General features: G+C 38.4%; 1 pseudogene; it reads right to left on the bottom strand.

The window, feature by feature from the left end:
• Positions 1-11484: 11484 nt before the first annotated feature.
• Positions 11485-11866, bottom strand: LOC118997473 (anaphase-promoting complex subunit 10-like; annotated as a pseudogene).
• Between the last annotated feature and the right edge of the window lie 1750 nt (positions 11867-13616).

Below are 13616 nucleotides of genomic sequence, written 5' to 3'. Positions count from 1 at the left end.
AGTAAACCTGTGTCAACCAAATGTACATAAATATATAGAAGGTGTTCCCCTGCTGAAATGGAGGACCTATGAATTATCCATGACAGTCATTTGGTTATTTGGAATAACTCAGGCAATCACAGGAGTAACAACCCTGCTTTACCCCAGGTGACCTTGTCATAAATAATGAGTTTTTACTAAAATAGATTCCTTTCCCCACCCCTTTCTTCCTATAATATCATATAGGTGGTTCCTATGTACTGGTATCTTCATCTCTCCTTCACAGTCCATCATACTTTCACCCACATGTACCATGCATATGCATACACCTACTTTTTTACCAATGTAGGGGGGAAATTTCATCTATCCTTTTTGGTCTCTCACTGAGCCTAAAAATTAAATAGGTTAATAAGAGAAAAGCATATAAATTTTATTGAATATTTACATGTGTATAGGTGTCTTCCCAAGAGAATGAAGACTGGAAAAAGTGACCAGAGCAGGAAGATTTTATACCTTTTAGACAAAGAAGCAGTAAATTTGTGAAGATTTGATGAAATGAAGGAGTTTGGGCTATGGGTAGTAAATGGTAAAGAAGTGACTAGATTTGTTTATACAGACTGCTAAGAGCCTAAATTCCCTATCTCTGCTGATAAGCATGTCTCCTATCCCCCTGATACAGGGAACCTACCTTTCACTTGAAAGATTTATCTCCTGCTTTCAGGAGGACAAAAAAGGCTAGAGTGTCATGTTTGCACCAGCTGTTTCTCAAGTATCTTTAATTCAAAATAATCAGTGTGCCAAAACTGTATATTTTGAGGTGACATATTCTGCTACCCTCACAAAAATAAGGGGAATGGTTTCTACCCACATATACTAAATATTACATTTTGCAACTAAGTGAGGAAAGAAAAAGTTTTGATTAAGGGAAGTAAGGGAGACTAGAGTGAAGGCCAAAGGGCATGGAATTGTTGCCAGTGAAAATGAGGACCTTTCACAGCATTGCAAAGACAGCATTCCAGAGACCTACATATGGGAGGTTGTGGTATAGTGGTAAGGTTTATTGAAGCTGGAGCAAACACAGAGGACTGGCTCAGGTTCAGCTCTAATATCTCATCCCCATCTGTCTCATCATGGAAAAAGTCTGGCCTTGTCTTCATCAAACCCAGAATAAAGACCAAGGTCCAAATATTTTGTGCATTTGTTCAATTCAGTTCTTGTGCCCATCCAGATAGCTTAGTCTGTTCCCAGCTGTGTTCAGTCTGGGTCTATGCCCAGGCATGTGCTTGAAGCTCCTATGTGGTATTCTGTCAGCCCCAGGCAGCTTCTAGGGATGTATGGTGGCTTTGGAGAGAGAATGCACAAATGAATGAGGCATGTGTTACTTTGCAAGAGGGAGAGGAAGAGAGAGGAAGAGAGAGAGAGAGAGAGAGCTCATTGTTAAGCTTCAGTTATATTATCTCCAGCTTGGGAATGATAAGGCTCCCTTTCAAACTAACCAATCAATTTCCCAAACTTCAGGGAGTTCATTTGGGGTCCACCCCTAACCAGTTAATTTCCTAGATCTTCTGGGATTCTGTGTTCCTTATCCAATCCAATCCTTTTCCCAGGCTAAATAGATGGGTTTTATGGTTTCTGTCTGGGTTCCTACTGCTTGTGTGTACGTCATAGTACAAGCATGTCCCTGTTTGCCACATTGGCTTCTACTGGACCTGCACCCAACAAAAGAGTTCTGCTTTATTATTGTATCCCTCCCCCAGTAATCTGTGAGGAATGAACTGGTGGTTTCCTGGGGAGTGTGTGAAACTGTAGTTTGCTAGTGAAGCAGGATCAAAATTGTATTCAGCTTCCCAGTTTATTAAGTTTATTAATGCCGTACTACATTTGCACCCTTCCTTTATTAATATCCAGCTACCTATGCTAATAGAATGTATACTAAATCATTTGGACTGGTTCAGTGCTCCTATATATAGAATAGGTTAGAGGGAGAAGCTGAGGAACAAAACACAATGCTGCTACCCAGAGGTATGTTTGACATAGATGATGACTTAGTTCTGTAGGAGAGAAAAAAAATTTCACTCTACTTTCGAGTCATTGTCTAAGACTCTAGGTAATAAAAGATTAACAAGAGATCAACAAACAAGTTTATTAACATGTATACCTCATTTATGCATGGGAGACACCCAGGGAAACTAAATAAACACCCAGAGATGACACATGCCACCACCTTAAATACCATCTATGGTTAAAGACAAAAGAAAGATATTATGGATAAGGAGAAGCCTATTATGGGAAGTAACCAAGAAAAGCACACTAAACAAGGATAAAGTTGTTATGCAGATTTAAGTCAGTGCCTTCTCCACTGATAAAATTCTCTTGTGATTTACAGTCAACCTTTTCTTCTCAATATGGAAAAGGAGACAATTATAAATAGAGATTTCCTTTATAAATGTAAATGTCCTTTATAACAGGGTAACTGCTACTCTGGTTTCAGAGACTCTTTGTCTGCTATTTATCAAGAATAATCAGATTAAAATAATCTTTATGCCAAAGAGGTATGTTTTGATGTGGCACATTCTACTCCCCTTTATCGTTATGGTCTATAATAGCAGTGAGGTCCCACCAGGATATTTGTACATACAAATGAATAAGGGTCTGAGAGGAAGACTATAGAAGACCTACTCATGAAGGTAACTGATGGACTGTTTTGTAGGTTCATGTGAAGCACTTCTCTTGGGACTCTCAAAAATAATGGGGGGATCATTTGCAGGTTGTAAGGTAAGACCTTGCTTCTACAAGGTTGGAAGTTAGAAAGTCAATGAATATCTGGGCTATGGTTGGTAATACTTTCCCATATTAGTGTAAAGAAAAAAAAAAGAAAGAAATGACAGACCCAAATGGAGTCACTTGTGCTAAGCCCTGTGTCAGCAAAGCAAGACTGAATACTTAACCTAATTTCAGTTTTAGCCTCTCCCAGAAATATAAGCTTTAATCAGTTAATCTGCATTTATCTGCTCAGTACTAGTAAGGTAATCTGATGATAGACCCCTGCCTTGCCTCAGGTGACCTTGCCTGAAATAATCCATTCTTTGCTAGAATAACTTTTTTCCCTCACCTCCTTCTGCCTATAAAAGTTTTCCATTAGGAGTGTCTTTCTATCTGCTACATGGGATGCTACCCAATTAATGAATTGTTAAATAAATCCAATACTATATTCAAAATTTACTCAGTAGAATTTAATTTAATTTTTTAAAGATTTTATTTATTTATTGTTAGAAAGAAGGAAGGGAGGGAGAAAGAGAGAGAGAAACATCAGTGTGTGGTTGCTCTTGAGTGCCCTGTATTGGAGACCTGGCCCACAACTCAGGCCTGTGCCCTGACTGGGAATCAAACTGGCAAATCTTTGGTTCACAGGCTGGCAATCAAACCACGTGAGCCACACCAGCCAGGGCTAAATTTTACTTTTTTTGACGCTAGCATACAATGCAAAAGTGGCCAGTCTCTCAAAGGAGAAGGGCCAGGAGCCTGCTTTTCAATGGCTTTTTACTGGGTTTAATTTGCATAGGAATACAGGGCATATACATAAAGTTCATCAATCATTGTCAGGCAGTAATGCTCAAACAATAGATAACATTCAAAGAACTCTGAGGGCTTATTCTGAGTCGAGGTCAGATAGCTAAAGGGCCATAAAACTTTGGGGAAGCAAACTCACTAAATACTTAGACTCTTATTATTTAAATTGCAGGTATTAGCAAAGTAGCTTTCATAGGATTTTATGCATTCTTTCTTAGGCTTGATCACCCCATGGAACCTGCCCTTTCCAGCACAGGGCTACACTGCCCTCCATCATTATTTCAGGCTTAAGTCAGGCAGGGGAAGTAAGGCAACCAAGAGATTAGGAGACTTCTTGCAGACAGAATGAGGACTCAGGCTATGTCAAAGCTGAGGGGTGAGGATCCATCACTCCATTTTTCTATAGCCCTCCCCCCCCCCAAGTCCTTCCTTGAAGGCCCCTTTATGACCTGTCTTAGGTTGTCCCTCCTTTGAGGAATGTTACCCATCATTGGCTAACTAGTCAGACTCAGGACCAGTAAAGTCAAGGGGGCAGAGGTGGCAGAGGTGGCACCCCTGCCAGGGAGATAAGCTTTGTCTCCGTAGTGGCTTATTGTCCCAAAGTCTCCCACTCAGCCTTAATCATGGGGGGGTTACAGCTTCTGAAACCAGGCAGGGCGGTTCCCAATACTCACACTCTCAAGAAAAATTGCACTTGTTCTTTTGAAATCTTTGGGTTCTACTATAAATTTATGCTTTTTCTTCAGGCATCCTATTGCCTGCAAGAAAAAAATATTCCTACATTTAATTTCTCAGTTTGTTTCTAGCACCCTCCAAAGCCTCCATTTCATCACTTACAATGGCAACTTCTAGCCTTCAAGTCCTTCCATCTTCTTTCTAAACTCCACCTACCTCGCTGCTGGGATGTGCCTAGTAACCTAATATCTCTAGGAACAAAGGGCTTCTTTGAATTTAATCCCCCAGAGGATTTACATTTTAATAGGGGTAGTTCACAAAAAAAAAAAAGAAAGAAATATCTGAAGCAATTTGAGACTAGCAAAAGGTCTTGAAAAGTTCACATAGAGAGTGGAACTTGTAGCAAATACTATCACTTAAAAATTGCTTGAGCTAGCTGGTGTGGCTTAGTGGATTGAGCACCAGTCTGTGAACTGAGAGATCACTGCTTCGATTCCCAGTCAGGGCACATGCCTGGGTTGTAGTCCAGGTCCCTTGCTGGGGACATGCAAGAGGCAGCCAACTGATGTTCTCCTTTTTCTCTTTCCCTTCTCCTCTCTCTCTGAAAATAAATAAATAAAAACTAAAAAATAACAATTACATACTTTAGGGTAGAGTCCTTCATATTGGACTTCTGATCTACATATCCACTCTCCCCCTGCATCTTTTCTTGAATTTTATTTTTTTACATATCTTTCAAGGTTTTTCAGGGAGATAAACATTTTTCACTGAACACAATAAAGTCTAGTTTCTGCTGTGATCCTAATTGTTTTCTAGGCAAAGAAGTAACCATAAGATGAAAAGACAACTGATCTTATTGGTTAGAAAATTTTTCTTGTAATCTTTATGTATTTTTCTAGACATATTAATGTATGTCTTCAATTGCTGTAGGTGTACCTCAAAGATATTGCAGGTTTGGTTCCAGACAACTGCAATAAAGGAAATATCACAACAAAGTGAGTTGCACAAATGTTTTGATTTTTCATGCTTACACTAGAGTCTGCTAGGTATTCAATAACATTATATCTTTAAAAACATACTGTATATGCCCTAATTAAAAATAATTTATTGCTAAAAATGCTAACCACCATCTGAGCAAGTCATAACCTTTACACTGTGCAGGGTCTTGCCTTAATGTTTATGGCTGCTGACTAATCAGCTGATTGCTAAAGGTGAAATGAAGATGGCTGTGGCAATTTCCTAAAATAAGACAACAATAAAATTTGCCACATTGATTAACTCTTCCTTTCACAAAAAATATCTGTGTAGTATGTGATGATATTTGATAGCATTTTACCCATGGTTGAAGTTCTTCCAAAATTAGGGTCAGTTCTCTCAAGCCTGCCACTGCATTATCAACTAAGTGTATGTAGTATTCTAAGTCCTTTGTTATCATTTCAATAATGTTTGTAACACCTTGACTAGGAGTAGATCCCACCTCAAGAAAACACTTTTTTTGGTTCTCCATAAGAAGCAATACCTCATCCATTAACGTTTCATCATGAGGTTGAAACAATTCAGTCACATCTTTAGGCTCTACTTCTAATTCTAGTTATCTTGCTATTTCAACCATATCTGCAATCACATTCTCTACTGAAGTCTTGAATCCCTCAACATCATTCATAAGAGTCAGAATCAACTTCTTCCAAACTTCTGTTAATGTTGATATTTTAAACTCTTCCCATGAGTCACGGATGATTTTATTGGCATCTAGAATGGTAAATTGTTTCTGGAGGTTTTCTTTTGAGCTTGCCCAGATCCATCAGAAAAAATCACTATCTATGGCAGATATAATATTATGAAATGTGTTTCTCAAATAATAAGGCTTGAAAGTCAAAATTACTCCTTTATCCATGGGGTACTGAATGGATGTTGTGTTAGCAGGGATGAAATCAGCATTAATCTTTTTGTACATGTTCTTTAAAGCTCTTGGATGACCAGGCACATTGTCAATGAGCAGTAATATTTTGAAAGAAAATGTTATCTGGACAGCAGATCTCAACAGTGGGCTTAAAATATTCAGCAAACCATATTATAAACATATGTGCTGTCATCAAAGCTTTGTTGTTGCGTTTATAAAGCACAAGAAGAGCAGATTTAGCATAACTCTTAGGGCATTATGGTTTTCAGTATCATAAATGAGGACAGGCTTCAACTTAAAGTCACCACCTTTATTAGCTCCTAACAAGACAGTCAGCCTGTCCTTTAAAGTTTTGAAGCCAGGCACTGACTTCTCTCTCATTATGAAATTTCTAGATGGCATCTTTTTTATAATATAGGGCTGTTTCTTCTACATTTAAAATGTGTTGTTTAGTGTAGCCATCTTTCTTAATTATCTTAGCTAGATCCTCTGGATAACAGACTTCAGCTTCTGTATCAGCACGTACTGCTTCAACTTTGCACTTTATTATATTCTTTTAAGGAAAGAAACCATTCTTTAACTTTAGGAATCAACCTCTTCTAGCTTCAAACTTTTCTTTTACAGCTTTCACCTCTCTTAGCCTTCATAGAATTAAAAATAGGGTCTTGCTCTGGATTCTGTTTGGTTCAAGAAAATGTGGTATCTAGTTTGATCTTCCATCCAAACAAGTAAAACTTCCTCCATATCAGCAATGAGTTTTGCTCTTTTATTCTATGTGTGTTCACTGGAATAGCACTTTTAATATCCTTCAAGAATGTTTCCTTTGCATTCACAGCTTGACTGAATATTTTCATTTAGCCAAGAGGCTAGCTTTTGTCTTATTTCAGTTTTCAACATGCCTTCCTCACTAAGGTTAATAATCATTTTTAGCTTTTGATTTAAACTGAGAGGCACACAACTCTTCCTTTCCCTTGTACACTTATAGGTCATGGTAGAGTTACTAACTAGCCTAATTTCAATATTATTTTATCTCAGAGAACAGGAAGGACTGAAGAGAGGGAGAGAGATGGGAAAACAGTTGGTAGCTGAGGCAGTCAAAATTCATACACATTTTTCAACCAAATTCATTGTTTTATATGGGTGCCATTTGTTGAACCCCAAAACAATTACAATAGTAACATCAAAGATCCCTGATCGCAGATTACCATAACAAATACAATAATAATGAAAATATTTTTAAGTATTACAACAATTGCCAAAATGTGACATAGAGACACAAAGTAAGCAGATACTATTAGAAAAATGGCATCAATAGACATGCAAGATTGCCACAAACCTTCAACTGGTTAAAAAAAGTAATACCTGAAGAGCACAATAAAGTGAGGCACAATAAAAATAGATATGCCTGTATACATTCTAGGGTTTCTTTCCACTGAAGAGTTTGATATAATCTTATTGGTCTAAAATCTGAAATATTAATAATGTTTTTTGTGAGGTTGGTAATCAGTGAAACACTATCTTAATATGGTCTTAAAACAATATCAAAATGGCCAGGAAAATTCCATCATCAGGAAAGGAGTAGTTCTTGATCTAGTTTCCAGTAATGTAGACAGGACCTTAGTGGATGAGCCTAAATAAATTATGCTGTTATGTTCTTCAGAAGCAGTGGGATCCATGGGAATTGTATATTTGTAAACATAAGTAGGTTAAAGAAATTAATCCTATGTTTTACAGCTCCAACATTCTCTCCCCTAAGAAAAATTATGCAGGGTCCAAGGCAACTAACAGCAAGGTGCAGTGATAAAGTGGTTGAGTTCTCACTGATTTGGGACCTGTTATTTGTTTCAATGCATGTTAGGGTATTTTGTGTAGAGCACATGTTTTAAGCCAAAGAGCAAGTATAAATTTTGTATAACCTCATATCCTTCCCAATTAGAGACATGGAAAACACGTTTAGAAACATAAACCCCACATTTTTAAAAGTGACACACTGAAACTATTCAAGAAGCAATTACATGCCATTGGGTGGGGGATCTTCAATAAAATGAGTAGGTGATTTCTCTTAGCATTTCTTATATTTCTAGTTTCCTGCTTAATGAAATGGAAGCATGAGAAAGAAGCTCTGCCCATTACTATTTTTTCCCTCTAGGGAAACTTTGAAGTCATTTCTTTCCATTTTTTAAAAATTACAATGTTACTTAGGCTCCTGGAAAAATAACTACATTTAGGCATCTTACTCCTATCATGTTAATCCTAGAATTAAGTGATTCACTCATACATATAACATAAAATACTAAAATAACCTTCATAAATTCATTTACAGAACAAAAACAAAAAGGATGAATCTGCAATCTCAGACTTTGCCAGAACAATAATATGAATATTCCTGTAGAGCAAACATAGAGTGCCTATTTTATGCCAGGCATGGTGCTAAATGTCATACATTAAATATTATAAAACCCTCATACATAGGTACTTAGACATCCCCATTGTAAATATGAGATAACCGAGGCTCAAAGAAGTTATTTGCACCATTGAATGTTGAAGCTGCATCAAAGTGGTTCCAAAGTGTTGTAGACTGCTCTGCCTGGCTTTAGGAATTGTAACTCTACCCTTTGTGGCTAAGGGTGAGGGATGACCTCTGGAATGCGATCTGGGGGAGACAAAGCTTGTCTCTGGTAGCAAACACTGCCTCAGTTCCCTCTCCCTGCCCCCAAAGCTTGGTCAGAAGTCAATGATGGGTAAGACCTCTCACAGCAGGGGGCAACCTAAGCCAGACTCCATCACTTGGGAGGTCTTCATGGTAGGACTGGGGGGCTGCAACGAAGAGGGACCAATGGACTCCCCCCACCCCCGCTCTGACAAAGCCCAAGTCCCCATGTTCTCTGGGAGAAGGGCTTCCTGGTCCTAATCCCCTTAAGCCTGAATACCTGATGGGGAGAGGTGCAGCTCCTTGCCTTGCTAGAGCATGTCCTGGGGAAAAATCTGGCATCAAAAAGACTTCTTGATAAACCTGTGAAATCTGCTCTTCTAAGAGTGCTTTCATTCATATGGTAAGGGTTCGAGCAGGAAACCCTAAAACTCTGTTCCTGAAAGACTCTGAAGCCCTCAGATTTCTTTGAAATGTTATCTACTGTTTGATCCTTGCCACCCTGTATTCCTGTGTATTAGAACCCAATAAAAGGCTATGGATGAGGGGGCTCAGGGCCTTTTTCTCCTCAGAGAAATTGGCAGCTGCTGGCCTTTGTGTCCCCTGAGAAACTGGTCACCAGCCCACGGCCTTTTCCCAGCAGGGAAAATGGCCACTTCTCCTCCCTAGCAGATCACATCGTGTCTCGGTCATATTTACTTTCATCCATGGCAACTGGGGGGACTTGCGATTAAAGTTGCCTCTGCACCAAAGACCATAGAATTCCATGTATTCATCAAGTATACAGCTTCCCCTGAAGATAGGCTACTAAGGCACATGAATAAAGACATGCCAATCTGTGAGCATTAGTTTTAAAACTCCTGGTCTGACACTGATTAGAAAGAGCTGCAGGCAGGTATAGAAGACAAGAGTTGAAATACACTCTGGCTGGGAAGATTCAAAATAGCAGAGGGGTGAGTGGAAGTCACACTAACCTCCTTCCAAAACCAATCTGGAATTAAAACTAAATTGTGGAGAAATCATCAGGAATAAACAACTGAACAATAGCCAGAGAGAAGACTCATTACCACAGACAGAGAGAAGAAACTGCTTGCTCACTACATCACTGGTAGGGAGTGCATAGGAGATGTGAGCAGGCTGGCTGGGCTCCCACAGTTGGCAGATGAAGTGCTGGAGGGATATTTAAACAGCGGCGGGCATCACCCTGAGAAGTTTGGGGTCTAAACCCCAAGCTTGGCTCCCTAGCCTACAGCACCAGAGCCCAAAAAGTACACAAATAACATCCAGGTGTGAAAAGTAGCAAGGTTTCTCTCTGCCAGAGACAGATAGCTGAAGACACAGATAGCCATTTAAAGGGCCAACACATAAATTTTCATATGCAGACACTTTTCCTGAGCTACAGTAAAATGCAAGGGGTGGGCCAACGTGACCTAGAAGCTTTTGAGGAAAGACTGGGGATGGTAGCTTTGGGGAGAGAGCTGAGAGATCAGCTACCAGGATCCTGGTGCTGAGTCATCCCCCATTCTGCAGGAGCCATTGTGCTCAGGCAGACCACTCCCCTCCAAGTGGCAGCAGCCTGAGGGGAAACAATAGCCCTGTCCCCAAGAATTACTCTCTACTCTGTGGTGCTTAAGCCTGCCTGCTGATTGCAGAGTGACTAAATTAACAACTGAAGGAGACAGCCACAGATGGTAGAGGCCTGGTAGTCTCCAACAGGCTGGCTAAGGCCAGATGGGGTCAACATCTGACATAACCAGAGGTAGATCCAGAATGAAAAAACAGTGATAAATATTAGATGCTGCTGAGGTGAAATCCAATATGGTGTTAGTGGTCTGCATAGTATTTTAACACCCAATTCTTATCCTTCAAGTTTGAGCATATTAAGTCACTAGATTGTATGCTATAGTTTATTTCAATTCTCATATTTTCTCCTCCCTTCTCTTACCCCATTATACCTTCTTCTTTTCTCTTATTATTTTTGTTCTAAATTTTGCTTTTCTTCTTTCTACAACTTATTTTCCTTCCACTCTCTTACTATTTCTCCCCTGTCAAGCCTCTCAAAACCAATTTCCTTGTCAATGGTCATTTCACGTTCTTCTTTTTTTATAACATAAAATATGTGAGCTTTATTATATTTTAGAGAAAATAAAGATAGTATCATGCAAAATTTATTTTTTTATTTAAAGATTTTATTTACTTATCTTTAGAGGGGAAGGGAAGGAGAGAAGGAGAGAAGGATCAATGTATGGTTGCTTCTTATGAGTCCCCTGCTAGGAACTGGCCTGCAACCCAGGCATATGCCTTGACTGGGAGTCGAACCATGATCGTGTGGTTCGCAGGCCCGTGCTCAATCCACTGAGCTACACCAGCCAGGGTGCAAAATTTATTTTTAAAGCTACAATAAAATATTTTGATGCACATAAAAATGTAAACTACTGATGCCTTTTCAATAAAGATACCACATATAATATTTACTGACCAGAGAAAACAAAGATGTATTTAATAATTTCAGTACTGTTCCCAGGTCACCTTATTGAATGATACATCATGAAATCAATAGTTTTACATCTAGGAAACTTACTAATGGAGTTCTCTTCCACTTGTGTGTATATTTTAATTTGTCTCATGTGGTTGTCTCTTCCATTTTGGTGATTGGCTAGGACAGCAATCTGTGTCATGAATGTTTGAGTTGGCTTCTTATGATTATCACTTAAGGGAATATAATTCCAGCCACTTGGTTCCACTAATTCAAGTTGCCAAATTTTTTGAAGGTTGTGCAAATTATTTCCTACTCTGACTGAGATTTGCTTGGAGTATAGCTTTCATCGGGTTTTTAGTCTGCATAAATACATAATATCTTTACCAGTCTTTCTTATGAATTGTATGTTCACTAAATGAGGCTGCAAACTATCTGCCAAGTTTCTAGATTGTCATTTTGATATTGATCCACTCCAAATTCTGGTTAGCCAGATGAGAGTGACCAAAGCTTGTGACCCAATTTCCCATACTGCTCCAGTCCTTTCCAACTGCTTATGGTTAGCACCGGGAAGTGTTTGGTGTGGCCATTTAAAAAATATTAGCTTGTATTCTAGCTGTGTCACAGCTCAGGGTTTTAGGTTTCCGTGCAACTCCACATCATTCCCACTTAGTTTCTAGACAGCCTGGCTTCCCATTATCTCATATTCTTTTTCTTGCTCTTAAAATACTTATGTTCTCTTTCCATCATTATCAATCGTTGCTCATGGTTGGTTGTGGATAGGGGAGTTGTTGCATTTCATAAATTTTTTTGTCTAGATCTTCACTATTTTTGTATTTCAAATATCCAATTTTACCATTTCCTTCTCTTACTTCATTCTCCCTTCATCATGCTTGTTTGTTTTTTCTGTCTCAAATTTTAATTTTTCCCTATCTTAGCCTGGTTTTATTCTTTTTTCCTCTTTCATCCTGTTTTTTTTCTTTTTCTTTTTGTCTCAAATTTTAATTATTCCCTGTCTTAGTCTGGCTTTCATTCCTCACTCTTAGTATTGCCTCTCCCTCTATCATCTCAAAGCACTTTCTTTTCTTCTAGACAGCTCTTAAGCTTTCTTTCTTATTTCCCTCTTACTCCCATCCAACCTATATTAATCTTAGCCCATTTGTTGTTGATAGACCAGTGGGGAATCTTTTTCTCCAATTTGGTTCCTTTTTTAATTTATTTGTTTTTTTCACTTTTTCTTTCTATCTCTAGCTTTACTTTTTTAATTTCTGTTTAAAACTAATACTCTATATGTCCCTTCTCTTACTTTATTCTGCCTTCTTCATTCCATTTTTTATTTACAATGTAAATTTTACTTTCTTCACATTGCTCTGATTCCTTTCCCTTATCAGTGTTTCTCCTTCTACCCTCTCAAAATCATTTTTCTTTCAGTTAATCATCTCATATTTGCCTCTCTTTTCTTATAATAGTCTTAAACTCTTTAAAGCCTTATTAATATTGGTTCATTTGCTATTGATATGTGGCTGTGGGTTTGTTTTTGGACTGTGTGGTTTTCTTCTGGCACCACCTACATAACAGCATCCAAGACATGGTGGGTGAAGTGACTCTCAGTCAGCCAAGTTGAGGGAAAAACCCACCAACGAATGACAAAACTAAAAACAAAACCCAATTAAATTCAGAGAGACAACATGAACAGCATAAAGGGCATCCCAAGAATATCAAATTTAAGACATCAAGGAAAGTGCACCACAGATTCACACAGGTCTCCTACCATAGAAGTTTTCTCCACAAAGACTCAATGTCTTTGTGGAGCAAATCAATTAAAGAAGCAAAAACAAACAAGAGTCTCCTCTAAAATGGGGAGATAAAGAAACAACTGCCAGTCAAAAAGAAAGGAAGGATCCCCAAGGGTGATAAATGGAGTAAAGACAATTAAACTATGAGATACTGAGCTAAAAATCAATGGTTATAAGGAAACTCAATGAGCTTAGTGAAAATTACCAAAAATTACAGAGAAGCTGCAAGTAACTTACTAGGAACTATAATGCATGAAAAAAAACATAGGAAATATCAATAAGAGCCAGGAGGAAATGAAGAATACAATTTCTGGATTGAAGATAGTAGAAGAAATTAAAAGCAGGCTAGATGAAGAAGAGAATCAAATCTGCGGGCTGGAGGACAAGTTAGAAAAAAATTCCCACACAGAGCAAGAAAAGGTAAAAGGACTAAAAAAGAATGAAGAGGGGTTAAGGGACCTGTAGGACCACATGAAACAAATAATATCCATATAATAGGAATACCAGAAGGAAAAGAAGACGGGAAGGGGATACAAAACCTGTTTGAAAAAGTAACAACAAAAATTTCCT

This window comes from Sturnira hondurensis, unplaced genomic scaffold (genome assembly GCF_014824575.4).
Source record: "Sturnira hondurensis isolate 20B ecotype Veracruz unplaced genomic scaffold, ASM1482457v3 Scaffold0013242, whole genome shotgun sequence".
NCBI lineage: Eukaryota > Metazoa > Chordata > Mammalia > Chiroptera > Phyllostomidae > Sturnira > Sturnira hondurensis.
The sequence above is the reverse complement of the archived record's forward strand: the minus strand, read 5'-3'. Positions and strand labels throughout refer to the sequence as shown.